The following is a 21,849-nucleotide window of genomic DNA, read 5'->3' as shown; positions in this document are numbered from 1 at the left end:
AAGGGAGGGAGACTATTAGAATGGTAAGGAGAGGGGTTAGAGGAGGTGTTAATTGGTAAGGTAGAGAGGTGAAAACATTGGATTTTGAAAGAAGTTGAGTATTTTGGTCATTTTTTATCTCCCATCACTTTTCACATGATGCCTTTTTAAATATAGCTACATGAAAATCCACATAGGAAATTCACACAAAATACTACACTTTTGTATAATTTCTCCATTCTTAATCTCACAACACCCCATCCTGTCTTGACTGCCTAAATAATTTCAGAATGACTATAATATGTTCCATTATGTACTCATGAAATCATTCAAAATGTTCCTCCTAACACCTCCTTGTTTAATACAGCTTCTTTTGAGCTTTTCTAGTACCTTTTGCAAGACTTTTTCCATATATGTGTGACTAGGGTAGAAAGTGTGGTACGCGTGCACACACACTCACACACACACACATACTTGAAAGTGGCATCCAAAAAGATTGTGAAATGATGATTATTTTTACATGGATTATTATGAATGAGAATAAGCTATAAAGTATTTGTATCCATCAAAATGCATTAACGATATGTTTGTAGGAATCACATCAACATTTGGTAATCTATATAGAAGAAATATTTTGAAATTTAAAATTTAAGAATAAATTGATGCTCTGATATGGATCCCTAAAGAAAATTGGGTATAGAACTAACGTCATTTATTTATTAAAGTGTATGTATGTATGTGTGTGTGTGTGTGTGTGTGTAGGTATATATATATATATATATATATATATATATATTCATGACTATGAGCTGTCTGCTGTTCAGGATAAGATAGAATGTTAAGGGTCTATAAGTGAACAAAAAGAAAAAAAATAAAATCTTTGACAATATTTTTCAAAGAGTTTATATTCTATTGTAAGAGATAGATATGAAACAGAAAATGTGATAAATTCAATTGATTTGGCAAGTGTTCTGGATAAGGAGAAACAATGGAACAAAGCGGGGAGGATTGAGAGTGTTGTCAGAAAGGGATTGCAAACCATTTATTCGCTTAAGGATAGGCATCTGAGAAGTTGACATGTGAGCAAAGACTTGAAAGAGCCAGAAGGTAGCTAGGAAGAGCGATTTTTAGAAGAGAAGAGAGCCGGTGCAGAGTTCTGTGCTAGGAGCCCTTATGGGATATTCCAGAGGGGGAAGGAAGCTTGTGAGCTGGGGCACAGCAGTAGGAGATGAGGTCAGAGAATTGTAAAAATAGGGAAAAAAATCCAGAAGGCCTTGTAGACCATTAAAAGGCTATTGACTTTTACCCTAAATAAGATGAAGAACCATGGAAAGTTGCTGAGCAGGGAAACATGACCCAGCCCACAGTCAGTAAGGTTCACTCTGACTATTTTATTGAGGACAGACTGCAGGCTGTAGGGGTGGAAGTAGGGAGACCTGTTAGGAGCGTGGCCATTGTGGCCACCATGCTGGCCCTCTCTAGTGCATCTATGTGTCCACTCTGTTTGCTCATTTGCACTCCCAGCCCAGGGCTTTTTCAATGAGTTCTGCAGTGTCGCAATACAGTGACTTTCTGCTTATTCTCCCCTTCTCTCTCTGCTCCTCATCTTTTCAGCTTTTCTTTCCCTTTGCTTTTACTCTCTTTGCATCCACTTCTTACCACCCCTGTGGCCTCTTCTTCTCCTCTCCTTCCTCCCGCTCCCTCCCCACTGATTGCTTCCCTTCTTTCTTTCCTGTTCCAGGCATTTAAAAAGGGATCTGGCAGGGGCACCTGGGTGGCCTGTGCCCGTGGGTGTCTCAGTTAAGTGCCTGACTCTTGCTTTCAGCTCAGGTCATGATATCACAAGATCGAGCTCCATGTTCGGCTCTGTTCTGACAGCTTTCTGGCTACTTCTATTTCTTGTTTGTGTGGGTATCTGTGAAATTATCTGCTACCTTTAATTAAGGGAGTTACATTATTTAAAAATAACAAAGCCCAATATATAACTGTTGTCTTATTTGATTATCCCATAGCTCCATAAGCACAATAAACCATAATGTATTGATCTTAATACTTCTATCTGATGATATGCTGACACACTGTAGTTGCTCATTTAAGTTGATGAACTAATGAAACCGATATTTTATTTAATTATGCCCATCTTGTTTCAAACAGCAAATTAAGGGCTTGTTCTCTACTTAAAATGATCTTGGTATTGTCAGCACGGTGATCATTTCATAGAGATATGAAAACACAACATTACCCTTATTATGTAGAACAAATTGGTGACAATTTAAAAAGCACCTACCGTAAAGTGATTTGGAGTTTACAATTCACTTTTGGAGTTTAGAATTCACAAGTCTTAGGCAGAAATATATTTAGTGAGACCGGGATGTTCATATCCCTTATTTGGTAATATAAACTCGTATGTAATCTAATTTAGGCCATTTTGGTAGACTCCTCTGAATAGATGTTTGGGTTTTTTTCTTAATCATATATTTTTTCACATTTCTTTTATTTTTAAAGTGTGTTTCTCCATGTCAGGTTTTTATTTATATTAATTTTTAGTGTCACCAGAAATATTTCTGTATTTTGTGGAAGCCTAAGTGTCTTTAACAAAACAAATGATTTCTTTGATCTCCCAGGGGAAGTTCTGTTTCCTTCTCATGTACTGTTATAGAATGCTGTCTGTGGCTTTTGTTGCCTTGTATCCAATGTAATTGTTCAACTTGGCTTTGAGCTCCAAAGCCAAGATTATATTGGTTTTTAACTGAAGGCTAAGATGGTACAGAGTAACTGTTTTTGATATTTTTATAAAGAAAAATATATAACTAACAAACATAAGTAAGAAAATGACAATTTCCTGTATATATATATGTGTATATATATATATATATATATATATATATATATATGTATGTATATATATGTATGTATGTATATATATATACACACACACACACACACACACACACATACTGTCAGGGAATTCTCATTATACAAAAACACACACACACACATACAAAAATATAAGCTAGCTGGAGTTTAAAAACTCAAGATTAGGGACACCTGGGTGGCTCAGTCGGTTAAGCGACAGACTCTTGATTTCGGCTCGGGTCATGATTTTACGGTTCATGAGTTCGAGTCCCGAGTAGGGCTGTGCATGACAGAAACACAAACAAAGCCTGTTTGATTTCTCTCTCTCTCTCTCTCTCTTTCTCTCTCTCTCTCTCTCTCTCTCTCTCTCTTTCTCTGACCCTCTTCCCTGCTCAAAACAACTAAATAAACTTAAAAAAATAACCCTCAAGTTCATTGTCTGCCTATTATTTGCTCTGACTTTCTTCTTGAAGAATGGGGCTACCCTCTTTCTTGCATTAGTGCACATAAGGAATTCAGCTGTTAACAGCTGTGCAGTTAGTAGCCATGAGCCCTACTTCATGCCAATGGTATATAACTGGAATTTCCTGGGTGTGGCATTTGGCAAAGTTCTTGCTTCCCTGATAAAATGAGACAGACCTGTCTGTCCTGGCCCTTTGATTTAGCCCTCTTTATTTCTTCCTGCTTGGAATCTGGGGTGATGCTTAAAAGTAGAGCCATCATCTTGTGACACAAGGGAATGTGCTTTCCCATTAAGTAAGGAATGGTTTATAAAGACTGCATCTCTGATGAAGTCATTAATCAGCTTCATCATCTACAGACCACCTGTGGGCTTCTTGCCCTGCAAGTGAAATTAACTCTTACTGAAGCTAATTTTGTAAGACTTTCCATTACTTGCAGGTAAGTATAACATTAACTGATACAACTCTCTTGCTGATTAGATTTTATAGTTTGTAGCTTCTATACTTTTTTTTTAATGTTCTTAGTCTATAATAACAGGCTGTTTTTACTTTGCAAACAATGCAAAAGATGCATCTTCCAAAGGGTATAATACCCTTTATTAAAAAAAAACAAAAAAAAAACAAAAAAAAACAAAAAAAACAAAAGAAAATCTCACCTCCATTTTTTTTAGTAATGTGAAAAGAAAATATCAGGACCCACATTTCCAAATATGGGTCAGCCAAAGTAGTTGGCTGTTCCTTCTGTTTTTCTTTTGTTAACAATTTTTTAATGTTTATTTATTTTTGAGAGACAGACACAGAGTATGAGTGGGGGAGGGGCAGAGAGAGGGAGACCCAGAACCTGAAGCAAGCTCCAGGCTCCGAGCTGTCAGCACAGACCCCGATGCAGGGCTCGAACCCATGAACTTTGAGATCATGACTTGAGCTGAAGTTGGACTTTTAACTGAGTAAACCACCCAGTTGCCCCACTTCCTTCTATTTTTAACAAACATAATGCTAAAAAACATTCAAATAACACCTGTTTCCCAATTGTTGCTAAATGGTTCTTTGGTAATAAAAACAACTATCTTGGACCTCAGAGGTGGTGTGCCTCATTTGCAAGTGGGAAGGGCACAGAGAGGGAGAGCTCAGTCCATGGTCATGTCTCTGCGGGACAGATCACTGCAAGTGGGCCCAAGTAACTTCGTATAACTTGCTTAACACAGTGGCTCCTGTAGGGAAACTATTACAAGGCAAGGCAGGAGTTAAGGGCCCATAGAGTGGGATTTGACTGAAGATATCTACAATGTAATCCTTTCATGACTTGAACCTCTTTCAGTTCCTTACATTCTGTCCCTCCTTTCTCATCAAGTCCACTGAGGTGACATTTTGCTTTTGTTTCAAGTAGGCCCTATCTACTCTTAAACCTTATGTGATAAATTGCCTTGCCTATGTGCTTCAGGCTCCTGAGGTGAACTTGTCTCTTAGTTGCTCTCCCTAAATAAATAGAGTCCAGTCTCCTGACATGTAACTCTTGAAGTTTGGTGAAACAGGAAAAAAATATATATACATATATGTATATGTATGTGTGTGTGTGTGTATAAAGAAATGGAAGTGATTTCTAATTTTTCTGGTTTCCAGTTGGATGTTAAATTGTGTTTTCCCATCCTCATAATGTCAAAGAACAGTTTCACTCAGATAAAACATAAAAAGCCAGATTATAGATGGAGTTTTAACAACAACAAAAAAAATGTTCAGTTCAAAGTTATTTCTCCCAACAGATGCATCCTGAGGTACCTGGAAGTTTAAAATGATTATAAGATGAATGGTAACATGAGTGGGAAACTGAACCTTCTCGTTTCATTAGGGATGGTTTAATCTGTAATGCATAAAGTCAGCATCTCTAATCCCCTAACCCCTCACCTTGAAAGAGACATTGCATCAAGAAAGTGATCTTTTTTTTATATTAGTAAATTTTTAAATGACCATCGTGCTTGAATATACAACCATGCTCTGCTATAGTTAAGAAGATGTATGCTAGAAGCAGGATGTGGTCTATGTCTTGTATTTTCGGACTAATACAAGATTTTTACCAAAATCCCTATATACTCCCTAAAGATTGTAGTTTTAAAATGGATGTAATAAGTTTTTTGAGGGGATGTCAGTCATCGTACACTTTACTGTTTTAAATTTGCGGAGTGTCTCCTTTTATGTTCTGGGTTTATAGAAATGAATAATGTATGAGATGTCAGAGCCCTTGGAGATCAGCTAGTCTAACCCCCTCAGTACCCAGATGAGAATATTGAGACATCAAGACCCACATAACCGATTTTGGTGTCATGATGCCCTCTATCAAATGGAAAACAATTTCAAGCACCAGCCCTCCTCACCATACCTACCATAAATCACTGATATAGGAGTAAATTTGACAAAAGCCTTTGAATTACTGAATTAGGGAATGATATCCAGTAGGTCCCTTGGAGTTTTAAAGTTGCACAGATTTATATCCTCTATATAAAAACAGCAACATATATAAAGAAAATATTTTAAAAATATTTCTAATACCAAATTCCTTAAAATCACACACATATGTCAACACCTGAAAATAACATATAGTATACAGTATACAGTTAAAGCAGCCTGCATTTGATAGTATTAGTAAAATCATTTACTTAGATTTATCATTTATCATTAGATTTATCATTTATTTATGTAGATAATTTTTCAAAAGGAGATATTCCTATTTTTTGTTGGAGATTCTCTTTCTTCATGATATGTAGTTTAGTGTATTATCCATCCTTAATATATTATTCATTCTGTTTTTTATATATATTGCCTGAAAACATAACAGTAAAGTAGTTGGATATATGATCTGAGGTTAAAATGCTTAGTACATGGAAAAGTAAAGTTTTTTTTAAGGCTTTATGTCTTTTTAAAAAAAGCTCACAAATTGTGTTTTACAGTATAAGAGCTAAAAAGTCCTATTAATGACACTTGAAGTTTTATAGTAGCTGCTACTTGCCAGTGATCATTAAGTGAATAAAGCATCCATCAGTGGTATGGAAATCAGCCCTGTTCATAAATCATTCTACTCAATCTGTTACCAGAGGTGAGCTAAATGAACATTTTAGGAACATCTATAAAAATTTAAGACCAGGAGAGATGATTTTCTCAATCTATTTAGTAGTCAGTACTGATAGAAGTCTTCTAAGAAAAAAATTTGTCAATTTCTTCATTTTACATAACATATGATCGAAACAAGTACATTTCTTCTTGAAAATGCCATGATTTTAATACAGACTAAATTTTCTTTGCCTAAACAGACTAGTTTTATGAGTGAGAAAAGTGTTCACTAGGGGAGGGAATGGCACACGCCTCTCTCTGTGCTTAAGTTACTTTTCCTTTTTGTGACTTCTACTCGACCCCAACCCCCATCCCTGGCACCCCAGTGCCCTCATACATTTTTGGTTTGTATAGAAGGTACTTCTTAGGTCCCCAGAAATTCCAGTTTACTTCTACTTCAGAACATGCTTTATAGGATTTTGAAATTGAGCTCCTCATGCTTGCCTGGTCTAAGTGGTACACATAATCTAGCTGTGCAGATTATGAGAGAAAGATGGCCTGACAGTGTGCTAGGTGGGCTTACACTTCCTACTGAGAAATTACAAGTCTCCTTGTGGTTTTGCTTGACTTTTCTGTCCCAAAACTTCTGGGCATCTTTCTTGACTTTACTTCAAAGACATTCTGAATAGAAACTGGACTAGTCCCAACCATTCTTAGATCATTTGCTTCAACTTTCCGAAGTGATATAATTTGTTTTCATTATTTTTACCAAGCAATCAAAACGTTTTTTTCCTTTTATTTTTCTTCTCCTATTTTCCATAATCTGTACCTTTTCCTCCCTCAACAAAATCCCACATGATCTTCACCTTTCCTGTCCACCAGACTTCAGAAGGAAGGATTCGATATCTTGTCATGAGTTCTTAGAGAGTAGAAATCACTGGGTCAGCTAGGTCCTTTCCAATTAACACTCCAAATTACATTTGTGAAGTGTGAGCTTCAGTGCTATGTTCTCTGCTGTCAGACCTGGTAAAAATATTCCATCAAAAATAGCCTCAGAGATTCACATGACCTTGGGTATCATTGAAGATGTAAATGCTTTATAAGGTGTTTAGAAAGAATTGACAAAATGCTTCTCTGACTAGAGCTGAAACCAGTAAATCATGATTTTATTTTATTTCATTCCCTTGTGTGATTTTTTTTTTTTTTTTACAAAGGCTGGGGTAGGAGGGAGGAAATAGCCCATTCCCAGGACAAGCAAGAAATGACAACTATGATGATCAGAAATGAATAAATAAATAAATAAATAAATAAATAAATAAATAAAATTTGGACCTGAAGAACCTCCATTTTATGAGAGTAGTTTGGAATCCCAATTTAAAAGTGAAATGTTTTCCTCACAAATAGGCAAAATGTTTTATGGAGTAATGAAGAGGAGTAGAGTGTCCTGTAGCTGCTGGATTGAATTACATTACTCTTGCTTTATTGCTTTGAGGAAGTATTAGCCAGATTTCTTCTGTATGTCCTTGAAAAAGAAGGATTTTTTTTTTCTTACTACTATTGGGGGAAAATTAGAGAAGGAAAAATTAGTATGTGTCCAAACAGAATAAAAAAGCAATATGCCTGGATTTATTCAAATCGCACATATCTGTATATATTTGTAACACATTGTCAGATTGATCTGCATGTGATTTTCAGTGTGTTTCAGTCTTGTACCCCTCTGTGCCTTTGCAAGTGCTATTTTCTTTCTGACATTGCCTCTTTTCTTCTCTTTTTTATGCCCTGTGTGTTCTTTATTTTAGACACTGCATTCAAGTATTTTAACATCTGTGAAACCTTCCTTGCCTCTCTGTAATAAATATCCTGCACACTCCTTTTCCTATACTGCCATAGATTGTTATATAAATCTTGATCAAAGATTGTTTATTGTATACTCTAATACTTTTTAATGTATTCATCTCCCCACCCTGACACCAAGCTCCACAAGGCAAGACTATATCTCATTTTCTTTTATGTGTTTTATTTCTAGCACATAATACACATTTAATAAATACATTTTTGAATGTCTACATAGAGACATGCAATTCAATTGTATCATGTAACCTTTTATATGCAAATGTGTGTATACATATATACATATAAAAGGTATTAGAAAGAAGATGCTAAGATAGTGATATAAAAATACAATACAAAAGATATATAGAAACCTAAAAGGACAAAAGGAATACATGTAGATAATTTTAGATACATCATTGTTGCTTAACTAAAGCTTGTAAAAATCTATCACAATTCAGAGCAGAATGCTATAGTTTAGAAACATCACAGAATCAGGTTCACATTCTATTTCTTAGAAAATTACATTTCTCTACATCAGATCAAGGAACTAATACTTGGTTTTCCCACTCATACATTTGTTTTTTCAAATGCTCATACTATAATTTGTTACCACCATCTCTCTATTAACTTAGATAAAATACATGTGTCTAACAATCTCCCTAAGTAATCAAATCAGTAGGTAATATGACAAAGACCCAACTCAGTTACTTCTGGTCCACCCTTTTTTCCCCAAATTCCACTGTTTATTTTATATTTGGTTGTATGCTCTGCTCGCTCAATGTGCCTTTATCTGTTTCCTCTGACGTTCATAGTTACCATGGCTCGTCTTCTATTCCATAAGGTGTACACCTTATATAGAATACATACTACAGAGTTAATGTGTAATACGCCATATTTCATTCTGAACCAGGAACAACCTTCCATCCTTGTTCCTGTGTAGCACCTAGCCCATTTATATTAATCTTAACAACTGTTGCTTTTTCTCTTTGTTCAAATGATTGTGAAGCAGAATATTTTAATGGAGATATATATTTATCAATTCTAATGGTTGTTCTCATTGTGTCTTGATGATAATTTTCTTTAGGGAAATCGTTTTCAGCTATTTTTTCCTGTGATATTTTTTTCTACTGATTCAGAGAATATAGATTGAGCACCTGCTCTGGTGTAGGCAGCATGCTAGGAACTAAGGAAATAGATATAAAAGTCCAATCCCTACACACCCAAAAGATTTGCCTTCCTGAGGGCCACAGGCAAGCAATTCTATGTTTAAAAAAAAAAGTATGATATCACCTAGGAGAGAATGTCAGTTAAGGCTTCCTAGGGGAGTTGATTATTTTATTATCATGGTGTTTTTACTTACAGAGCATCTTTTATCAGATGATGTTATTTTTAGTAGTGTTACAACTCTTTTTGTGAAGGACAAAAGCTAGTGGAAGAAACAGGAGTGTCTGAAAACTGTACCATTAAAATCAGATGCTCTTTCATGTTTTTAGTATCTGACTTTATCATTTAAATGTCTTCCAGGTAAATTCTAAGAGTTTTAGATAAATCATTGTTGAAAATTTTGAAAACCACTTTTATTTTATTTTTTATTTTTTTAAAATTTTTTAACGTTTATTTATTTTTGAGACAGAGAGAGTCAGAGCATGAACAGGGGAGGGGCAGAGAGAGAGGGAGACACAGAATCTGAAACAGGCTCCAGGCTCTGAGCTGTCAGCACAGAGCCCGACGCGGGGCTCGAACTCACGGACCGTGAGATCATGACCTGAGCCGAAGTTAGACGCTTAACCGACCAAGCCACCCAGGCGCCCCAGAAAACCACTTTTAAAAACTCTGAACCACTGTATCTATAGCTATAGGTACAGTCATAGCCATCTAAAATATCTACGCACACATGTATCTACATGTACACTTACACAGTTTAAGTCTATGCAAAATATTATTGATTACAAAAAAGAAAACTAAATCAACATGTGCTTAGGTAAATGCATTGGCACTGTTGCACATTTATTTTTTATGAAGACCAAACGGTAAAACAGAAAACAAAGAAAAGCATGAGCACATGTGCTCATACACACACACTCACACACACACACATAGACACACACACACACACACACAACTACACATGTACACACATACAGGTCGGTACCTAGATACTGGCCATGCATGAGTTTTGTTACTGATTTATAGAGATCATATTCCAAAGCTGAAATGCTCTGAATACACTTGGCCTAGATCAGTTACTGTTTGATGGTAATTTGTGCAGTTTAATTTTGTATCATATGTTGGTTGAAATCAATGTTAAACAGATCAAAGGCCAAGGAAAATCTTGTATTGATATTGATGTTCTTTCCAATATATAAGAGACATGGGTAGCAATCTAAAACAATATAGAAAGATTACTGAAATATATAAATTCATATGGTCCTGAAAAAAGTCAAAATTTCAGGGTATATTGAGTGTGTTCTACAAGATAATTTGTCCTCTTTTCATATTGTGTTAATGACCAGCACTGTAAGATAAGCTAGTATAACCTATACTATACTGAGTGTAAAATATTTTAATTGCAACGTTCTGACTTATGGGTGTTGGTTGGGACATGCTTAATGGTGTTGTAAAGGAAATGTTTTGACACAGCTCCCATTTTTTCATTTTTGCCTCTAATCAGGAAAATAGTCTTCTCACAAATTGTTTCAGCACCTTAGCATTGTAATGCTTGCTATGAGAACAGAGGGTGGCCTAGTTGAAGAATGGAGTTCATTGAAGAGTTTACATTTAGAGGCAGATTTATGTCATAAAGCAGCCATTATGACTATTATAGTCAGTGATTGGAAGTTCTAGTTTGAGTCAATGTAAAGATAAAGTCTAAGACATAGAAAGAAGGGTCTGAAGTAATATGCTGATTTCTCAGACAGGCCACATGGGCAAAACTAGCATGAGAAACAAATCAATATCCAGAATGGATCAGAGTTATCAATAGGTACTTGAAATATACACTAGGGAGAAATAGCATTGATAAGAAATTGTCTATAGGTAGTAATCTATAGCTATGGACAGTCAAATGTATAATAATGTTTCAATCAAATTCATGGATGTTTAACCAAACTTCATACTTACTGTGTAGTATTAAAATCTTTAGGCACACCTGGGTGGCTCAGTTGGTTAATCATCCAGCTTCAGCTCAGGTCATGATCTCAAGGTTCATGGATTTGAACCCCATGTCGGGCTCTGTGCTGACAGCTCAGAGCCTGGAACCTGCTTCAGATTCTGTGTCTCCCTCTCTCTCTGCCCCTCCCGACTCATGCTTCCTCTCTCTCTCTCTCTCTCTCTCTCTCTCTCTCTCTCTCCCTCTCTTTCTCTCTCTCTCTCTCTCTCTCAAAAATAAACAAACATTAACAAAATAAAATTAAGAAAATCTATAGAATGGATGGTACCCATTTTCTTTTTAGAATTAAGATTCTGGTGCTCATCTAAACAGGTAAGGAGAACATTTCAGAATTGTTTCTCAGTACAGCATTAGTTACAATTAAAGCAATGAACAAAGATTCGTGTTAAATATTCGAATCTTTTTTCCACAGTCTCTTGTGGCCAAGACTCTATTATACAGGAGAGAAAAAAACTTAACTTGAGGATTTAATATGACTAAGAAAGAGAGAAAAGCTAACTAGTCCGTATAGAAGGCCAAACTAGCACACCTGATTTAATTGCTCTGTAAACTAAGACAGCTAAGATAATTAGAAAAACATACATTCAAAATGCAAGATTAATGGTGAAAAAAATCACATTTTGTTGGCTTACAACTTGCTTAAATTTTGGCTGATAACTTACATGCAGTACTGGGAATACAAAAAATTTAGGTATGTTCCCTATTATGAATAGTTCTCACAATAATGTTCTTTTTGTTCTTTTTTTTTCTGACACTAATGTTCTTTTTTTTTTTTTTTAATATATGAAATTTACTGTCAAATTGGTTTCCATACAACACCCAGTGCTCATCCCAAAAGGTGCCCTCCTCAATACCCATCACCCACCCTGCCCTCCCTCCCACCCCCCATCAACCCTCAGTTTGTTCTCAGTTTTTAACAGTCTCTTATGCTTTGGCTCTCTCCCACTCTAACCTCTTTTTTTTTTTTTTTTCCCCTTCCCCTCCCCCATGGGTTTCTGTTATGTTTCTCAGGATCCACATAAGAGTGAAACCATATGGTATCTGTCTTTCTCTGTATGGCTTATTTCACTTAGCATCACACTCTCCAGTTCCATCCATGTTGCTACAAAAGGCCATATTTCATTTTTTCTCATTGCCACGTAGTATTCCATTGTGTATATAAACCACAATTTCTTTATCCATTCATCATTTGATGGACATTTAGGCTCTTTCCATAATTTGGCTATTGTTTAGAGTGCCGCTATAAACATTGGGGTACAGGTGCCCCTATGCATCAATACTCCTGTATCCCTTGGATAAATTCCTAGCAGTGCTATTGCTGGGTCATAGGGTAGGTCTATTTTTAATTTTCTGAGGAACCTCCACACTGCTTTCCAGAGCGGCTGCACCAATTTGCATTCCCACCAACAGTGCAAGAGGGTTCCTGTTTCTCCACATCCTCTCCAGCATCTATAGTCTCCTGATTTCTTCATTTTGGCCACTCTGACTGGCGTGAGGCGGTATCTGAGTGTGGTTTTGATTTGTATTTCCCTGATAAGGAGCAACGTTAAGCATCTTTTCATGTGCCTGTTGGCCATCCGGATGTCTTCTTTAGAGAAGTGTCTATTCATGTTTTCTGCCCATTTCTTCACTGGGTTATTTGTTTTTCGGGTGTGGAGTTTGATGAGCTCTTTATAGATTTTGGATACTAGCCCTTTGTCCGATGTGTCATTTGCAAATATCTTTTCCCATTCCGTTGGTTGCCTTTTAGTTTTGTTGGTTGTTTCCTTTGCTGTGCAGAAGCTTTTTATCTTCATAAGGTCCCAGTAATTCACTTTTGCTTTTAATTCCCTTGCCTTTGGGGATGTGCCGAGTAAGAGATTGCTACGGCTGAGGTCAGAGAGGTCTTTTCCTGCTTTCTCCTCTAAGGTTTTGATGGTTTCCTGTCTCACATTCAGGTCCTTTATCCATTTTGAGTTTATTTTTGTGAATGGTGTGAGAAAGTGGTCTAGTTTCAACCTTCTGCATGTTGCTGTCCAGTTCTCCCAGCACCATTTGTTAAAGAGACTGTCTTTTTTCCATTGGATATTCTTTCCTGCTTTGTCAAAGATGAGTTGGCCATACGTTTGTGGGTCTAGTTCTGGGGTTTCTATTCTATTCCATTGGTCTATGTGTCTGTTTTTATGCCAATACCATGCTGACTTGATGATGACAGCTTTGTAGTAGAGGCTAAAGTCTGGGATTGTGATGCCTCCTGCTTTGGTCTTCTTCTTCAAAATTACTTTGGCTATTCGGGGCCTTTTGTGGTTCCATATGAATTTTAGGATTGCTTGTTCTAGTTTCGAGAAGAATGCTGGTGCAATTTTGATTGGGATTGCATTGAATGTGTAGATAGCTTTGGGTAGTATTGACATTTTGACAATATTTATTCTTCCAATCCATGAGCATGGAATGTCTTTCCATTTCTTTATATCTTCTTCAATTACCTGCATAAGCTTTCTATAGTTTTCAGCATACAGATCTTTTACATCTTTGGTTAGATTTATTCCTAGGTATTTTATGCTTCTTGGTGCAATTGTGAATGGGATCAGTTTCTTCATTTGTCTTTCTGTTGCTTCATTGTTAGTGTATAAGAATGCAACTGATTTCTGCACATTGATTTTGTATCCTGCAACTTTGCTGAATTCATGTATCGGTTCTAGCAGACTTTTGGTGGAGTCTATCGGATTTTCCATGTATAATATCATGTCATCTGCAAAAAGCGAAAGCTTGACTTCATCTTTGCCAATTTTGATGCCTTTGATTTCCTTTTGTTGTCTGATTGCTGATGCTAGAACTTCCAGCACTATATTAAACAACAGCGGTGACAGTGGGCATCCCTGTCGTGTTCCTGATCTCAGGGAAAAAGCTCTCATTTTTTCCCCGTTGAGGATGATGTTAGCTGTGGGCTTTTCGTAAATGGCCTTTATGATCTTTAAGTATGTTCCTTCTATCCCGACTTTCTCAAGGGTTTTTATTAAGAAAGGGTGCTGGATTTTGTCAAAGGCATCAATTTTCTGCATCGATTGACAGGATCATATGGTTCTTCTCTTTTTTTTTTGTTAATGTGATGTATCACGTTGATCGATTTGCGAATGTTGAACCAGCCCTGCATCCCAGGAATGAATCCCACTTGATCATGGTGAATAATTCTTTTTATATGCTGTTGAATTCGATTTGCTAGTATCTTATTAAGAATTTTTGCATCCATATTCATCAGGGATATTGGCCTGTAGTTCTCTTTTTTTACTGGGTCTCTGTCTGGTTTAGGAATCAAAGTAATACTGGCTTCATAGAATGAGTCTGGAAGTTTTCCTTCCCTTTCTATTTCTTGTAATAGCTTGAGAAGGATAGGTATTATCTCTGCTTTAAATGTCTGGTAGAACTCCCCTGGGAAGCCATCTGGTCCTGGACTCTTATTTGTTGGGAGATTTTTGATAACCGATTCAATTTCTTCGCTGGTTATGGGTCTGTTCAAGCTTTCTATTTCCTCCTGATTGAGTTTTGGAAGAGTGTGGGTGTTTAGAAATTTGTCCATTTCTTCCAGGTTGTCCAATTTTCTGGCATATAATTTTTCATAGTATTCCCTGATAATTGTTTGTATCTCTGAGGGATTGGTTGTAATCATTCCATTTTCATTCATGATTTTATCTATTTGGGTCATCTCCCTTTTCTTTTTGAGAAGCCTGGCTAGAGGTTTGTCAATTTTGTTTATTTTTTCAAAAAACCAACTATTGGTTTCGTTGATCTGCTCTACAGTTTTTTTAGATTCTATATTGTTTATTTCTGCTCTGATCTTTATTATTTCTCTTCTTCTGCTGGGTTTAGGCTGCCTTTGCTGTTCTGCTTCTATTTCCTTTAGGTGTGCTGTTAGATTTTGTATTTGGGATTTTTCTTGTTTCTTGAGATAGGCCTGGATTGCAATGTATTTTCCTCTCAGGACTGCCTTCGCTGCATCCCAAAGCGTTTGGATTGTTGTATTTTCATTTTCGTTTGTTTCCATGTATATTTTAATTTCTTCTCTAATTGCCTGATTGACCCACTCATTCGTTAGTAGGGTGTTCTTTAACCTCCATGCTTTTGGAGGTTTTCCAGACTTTTTCCTGTGGTTGATTTCAAGCTTCATAGCATTGTGGTCTGAAAGTATGCATGGTATAATTTCAATTCTTGTAAACTTATGAAGGGCTGTTTTGTGACCCAGTATATGATCTATCTTGGAGAATGTTCCATGTGCACTCGAGAAGAAAGTATATTCTGTTGCTTTGGGATGCAGAGTTCTAAATATATCTGTCAAGTCCATCTGATCCAATGTATCATTCAGGGCCCTTGTTTCTTTATTGACTGTGTGTCTAGATGATCTATCCATTTCTGTAAGTGGGGTGTTAAAGTCCCCTGCAATGACCACATTCTTATCAATAAGGTTGCTTATGTTTATGAGTAATTGTTTTATATATCTGGGGGCTCGGGTATTTGGCGCATAGACATTTATAATAGTTAGCTCTTCCTGGTGGATAGACCCTGTGATTATTATATAATGCCCTTCTTCATCTCTTGTTACAGCCTTTAATTTAAAGTCTAGTTTGTCTGATATAAGTATGGCTACTCCAGCTTTCTTTTGGCTTCCAGGAGCATGATAAATAGTTCTCCATCCCCTCACTCTCAATCTAAAGGTGTCCTCAGATCTAAAATGAGTCTCTTGTAGACAGCAAATAGATGGGTCTTGTTTTTTTATCCATTCTGATACCCTATGTCTTTTAGTTGGCGCATTTAATCCATTAACATTCAGTGTTATTATAGAAAGATATGGGTTTAGAGTCATTGTGATGTCTGTATGTTTTATGCTTGTAGTGATGTCTCTGGTACTTTGTCTCACAGGATCCCCCTTAGGATCTCTTGTAGGGCTGGTTTCGTGGTGACAAATTCCTTCAGTTTTTGTTTGTTTGGGAAGACCTTTATCTCTCCTTCTATTCTAAATGACAGACTTGCTGGATAAAGGATTCTCGGCTGCATATTTTTTCTGTTTAGCACACTGTAGATATCGTGCCAAGCCTTTCTGGCCTGCCAAGTTTCAAAGGAGAGATCAGACCCGAGTCTTATAGGTCTCCCTTTATATGTGAGGGCACGTTTATCCCTTGCTGCTTTCAGAATTTTCTCTTTATCCTTGTATTTTGCCAGTTTCACTATGATATGTCGTGCAGAAGATCGATTCAAGTTACGTCTGAAGGGAGTTCTCTGTGCCTCTTGGATTTCAATGCCTTTTTCCTTCCCCAGTTCAGGGAAGTTCTCAGCTATAATTTGTTCAAGTACCCCTTCAGCACCTTTCCCTCTCTCTTCCTCCTCTGGGATACCAATTATGCGTATATTATTTTTTTTTAGTGTATCACTTAGTTCTCTAATTTTCCCCTCATACTCCTGGATTTTTTTATCTCTCTTTCTTTCAGCTTCCTCTTTCTCCATAACTTTATCTTCTAGTTCACCTATTCTCTCCTCTGCCTCTTCAAGCCGAGCCATCGTGGTTTCCATTTTGTTTTGCATTTCGTTTAAAGCGTTTTTCAACTCCTCGTGACTGTTCCTTAGTCCCTCGATCTTTGTGGCAAGAGATTCTCTGCTGTCCTCTATACTGTTTTCAAGCCCAGCGATTAATTTTATGACTATTATTCTAAATTCACTTTCTGTTATATTATTTAAATCCTTTTTGATCAGTTCATTAGCTGTTGTTATTTCCTGGAGATTCTTCTGAGGGGAATTCTTCCGTTTGGTCATTTTGGAGAGTCCCTTGCGTGGTGAGGACCTGCAGTGCACTTCCCCTGTGCTGTGGTGTATAACTGGAGTTAGTGGGCGGGGCCGCAGTCCGACCCGATGTCTGCCCCCAGCCCACTGCTGGGGCCACAGTCAGACTGGTGTGTGCCTTCTCTTCCCCTCTCCTAGGGGCGGGATTCACTGTGGGGTGGCGTGTCCCGTCTGGGCTACTTGCACACTGCCAGGCTTGTGGTGCTGGGGATCTGGCGTATTAGCTGGGGTGGGTAGGCAAGGTGCACGGGGGCTGGAGGGGCAGGCTTAGCTCGCTTCTCCTTAGGTGATCCACTTCAGGAGGGGCCCTGTGGCAGCGGGAGGGAGTCAGATCCGCTGCCGGAGGTTTGGCTCCGCAGAAGCACAGAGTTGGGTGTTTGCGCGGAGCGAGCAAGTTCCCTGGCAGGAACTGGTTCCCTTTGGGATTTTGGCTGGGGGATGGGCGGGGGAGATGGCGCTGGCGCCTTTTTTCCCCCCAAGCTGAGCTCTGCCGTCCGGGGGCTCAGCAGCTCTCCCTCCCTTTGTCCTCCAGCCTTCCCGCTTTCCGAGCAGAGCTGTTAACTTATGACCTCCCAGACGCTAAGTCGCGCTTCCTGTCGGAACACAGTCTGTCCGGCCCCTCCGCTTTTGCCAGCCAGACTCGGGGGCTCTGCTTGGCCGGGAGCCGCCCCTCCGCCCCGGCTCCCTCCCGCCAGTCCGTGGAGCGCGCACCGCCTCGCCGCCCTTCCTACCCTCTTCCGTGGGCCTCTAGTCTGCGCTTGACTCCGGAGACTCCCTTCTGCTAATCCTCTGGCAGTTTTCTGGGTTCTTTAGGCAGGTGTAGGTGGAATCTAAGTGATCGGCAGGACGTGCTGTGAGCCCCGCGTCCTCCTACGCCGCCATCTTCCGGAACCCCCCAATGTTCTTATATTTTTATATTCCATGCTATGTTAGAAAAAAAAACCATGAAAGATTTTGAAATGGAGTAAAAGATTACCAGGTATTCTCTCTAATATTCCAAATTATCCATACCTTTCATTATATTTGAGCTATTTCAAAACTCTGTAAGTTGTAGAAAATTGATAGTAATGCCAATGATTAGTTTTCATAAAAATGAAAATGGATGTGTCCAATTGAGGTATGATTGGCCCTTCTCACATCAGTTTTGAATTTATAACCAACTTATTTCTTGTGAAACCATTCCTGATTTTCTATGTATGTGTGCTTACTTTGAATTATCTTTCAAACTAGTTTTAACAGTATAGTTTTAATTTTAACTAGTTTCTTACTAGGTAACTAAAGAGTTAAACACAATCTTTGAAATATATTCACTTTCTGTTTGACCAGAGTCATTATTTACCTTTTAAAAAATATATGGTATGAATAGATAATATCTAGGAGCTATTATGAAATATATGCATGACTTCAACCTTCAACAGATTATGAACAGCTACTATATGCCACAAAATTTTAAGATTTTATGATTTCATGGAGCTTATTTTCTAATGAGAGAGACAGATGATAAAAATGCAAAAATATAATATATTTTAATTTAGTAATAAGTTTAGTGAGGGAGAGTAAAGGAGGATAGGAGGAGAGCAAGTGTCAGTAAACATTATTAAAGACTTTGAAGTGGGAAAATAAAAAAGATTACTGAGTGTGTCCCATCTAGTGTATTCTTCCAAGTAATCTCTTCTTTTCATTGCCTTTGAGCTAATTTGCAACTCTAAAATGTCAAAAACTGGTAATAATAAAAATTGCATTCATAAAAATGCAAATAAATCATATGTGACACAGTTCTATTGATCATTGCCCCATGGGTAGACTGGTTTGGCATCTATTTATAAATTTATTTAAGAATTCCTTATTGCATATATATGTATGATTATTTAAATTCTCCTTTGAACTGCTTATAACATTTTGCTGATCCCTCCCTAATTAATGAATTAAATGTAATCTTTGACATGTTTTTATAGTTTATATTTTTATGAAAGTCTTTATAAAAGTATGAATGGAGGGCGGGATCATGGTTTGAGATATAGCTGAGTAAAGATTTACAAGAAATGGGTGTGGACTATGTGGATATCTATGGAAAGAACATTTTAGGAAGAAGTTAGAAAGTAGAAAGACTCTAAAGTAGAAAAAAATAGGTATGCTTGAGAAGCATCAGGAAAGAGTCATTTGGAAGAGATGTAAACCATAAAAAACAAAAGTAGGGAGATGGTTTTAGAGAGGTGAGCACCCGCTAGGCCAAGCTAGTCATTGTATACCAACATAAAGAATTGGCATTTTCTACCTGTGATAGGATGGAACAAAGGAAGGATTAGATCTTCCTTGCCTTTGAAAAAGATCACTGAGGAAAACTGTGCTGAAAATAGATTTCAGATAAGAATAGCGGAAGAAAAAAGACCCATAGAGACCTATGTTTGTATTTCACAAGAACTGTGGTTGTGTCTTAGACTAGGGTGGTAATACATGGAAAGAGGTGGTCTCATTTGTGGTATATTTTGAAAGAAGAGCCAATCGTGTTAAAAAAATTGGATGGGGTATGAGAAGGAGAGAACAAAATGTGACAGTGTTTCCTAAGTGTTTAGACTGAGTCACCAGGTGAATGATGGTGATCTTTATCGATTAACAGAAGACCCACGAGGAAAAAAATAGTTTGAGGGTAGCTTCAAGAGCTGTCCTGGCTATGTTCAATTTGGGATATGTGTTAGACTTCTGAGGACAGATGATAGGTAAGTAAATGCACACCTGAGCCTGGAGGCCTGGGCAATGACATCCAGGTTAGAAGGGGGAAAATGTGGTAATCAATAGCATGTACAAGTAGCATAAAGCCATGGGAATGAAAATGATGACTCAGAGAGTGAACACAGTGAAGAAAAAAGGGCAAAAGATATTGAGAAGGAGCTGACAGCAAAGGAGGACTGACAAGAGTGTGTAGTGCCCAGGATGCTGAGTGAAGCAGGTGTTTCAAGAAGGGGAAGGAAATCAATTTGTCATCACTGCTGAGAGGTCCAAACATATTGGCAAGATGAAAATTCTTGGCTGCAATTACAAGAGCTCTCCCTGGCTTAGTAGTGTTATTGGGATGGAAGCATAATGCAACTGACTTTTGAGAGGAGTTGGACAGGTTGGTAGACAACACTTTCAGTAAGTGTTGCTATAAATTGTACTAAATAAAGAGATAGGAGCTAGAGGGGATTCTATGAGAACTAAGAGTGTTTTTCTCCTCTACATGAGAAATATTGCAGTATGTTTATATGATGGTAAGGATAGTCACAGTGGATGCACTGATGACAGGAGGAGTAGAAGATAGCTGAACGATAAACTGGAGAGATAGAGGGTGGTAATTTTAGTGGGTACTTAAAACTGCTCGTATGAGACACAGTGCTGTCTCACATGGGAGCAGGTGGATGATAAACGGTGGAGGTAAATATTGCTAAAGGTGGTCAACTGAAGGAACTGAATCACTAAGGTGTTGGGTGGGTGATACAGTTGAAATTATGAGTCACTAAAAGTACAACAAAAATAGTGCTGGAGAGAGAACTGGATAATATAATTTTTGAGAAAGGAGGGGGAATGATTTGGAGATTAGCAGATAACCACAAAAGCATACAGTGTCTCAGTAGTATAGTGTGAACTCATGCCTTTTAGAAAGGAAATGGCATTTTGAAGAACAAGGAAGACACCTAGTCGACCCCAGGCTCCCTGGTAGGAGAAATGTTGGAATAATCTACACTGGAGGTGTTTGCAGGTAGGTTTCAGATTGAACAAAATGGTGAAGGCAGCAGAGTTTGGGGTATAGGATACAGTTCACTGATGACGGCTCACATACACTCTAGAGGGCATAGCAGAAGGGTTTGAAAAACCCAGAGGGTAGAGCCCCACAGATATTTAGTTCAGTGGCTAGAGACATAGGAATAAAGGCCCATTTGATGAGGGGCCATTATTGGTAGAATGTACATATGTCTGTTTCCATTTATGCCTGCGCCTATTCATTGTAGTTCTTGATAGTGTTTCCTCCACTTTCCGAAGTGGCCTCATTTGGAAGACAAAGTATAAGATTGCTGTACTTAGAAATGAGTGAGATACACAGGAATAAAAAACCTAATAAGATTTGTGCTGATACTCTTTTGGAAATAAGTGGTAATCAACTCTAATTATAGATTCCTTTTTGTAATTGGTCCTGTAAGTGGTTGATTTGCAGTGATTGAGCTGGAAGTGTCAACACCAGGGAAGGGGTGGTCCCAGCTAAAGCACATGGAGTGCTAGGGTGTCTCTTACGTGCTGCCATAGGTAATATGGGCATATCTGGTGAGGGCAAATCCTAGTGTTACTAGGATTTAGTGGAAAATGGACGATTGAATTAATATTAGCTTTTAAAACGATTTGTCTGTAAGATTCATTTTCAGAAGTGTTTCCGTATATAGTCTTCTACTTTATAGATGCAGATTATAATGGTATCCCCCCAAATTCATGTCTACCTAGAACCTTAGAATGCAATATCTTGGGGACATTCAGTGCTTGCGTATGTGCCCAGTCAGGAAGAGGTCTTATTGGATTCAGTGGGCCCTAAATCCAATGACACGTTCTTTAGAAGAGAAAATAGAGGGAGATTCAGAAAGAGAGACATGCAGAATAGAAAGCCACATAAAGACATAGAAAAGAAGGTTGTGTAAAGACAGACGCAGAGATTTAGCTTGATGGTGGTTACAAGCC

At 37.8% G+C, this 21,849-nt stretch overlaps 1 pseudogene; it reads left to right on the top strand.

The window, feature by feature from the left end:
- The first annotated feature begins 3,598 nt into the window (after positions 1-3,598).
- The window catches only part of LOC125928917 (elongation factor 1-alpha 1-like), a 43,362-nt pseudogene continuing 25,111 nt past the window's right edge, over positions 3,599-21,849 (top strand).

Source organism: Panthera uncia, chromosome D1 (genome assembly GCF_023721935.1).
Source record: "Panthera uncia isolate 11264 chromosome D1, Puncia_PCG_1.0, whole genome shotgun sequence".
Taxonomy (NCBI): Eukaryota; Metazoa; Chordata; class Mammalia; order Carnivora; family Felidae; genus Panthera; species Panthera uncia.
The sequence above is the reverse complement of the archived record's forward strand: the minus strand, read 5'-3'. Positions and strand labels throughout refer to the sequence as shown.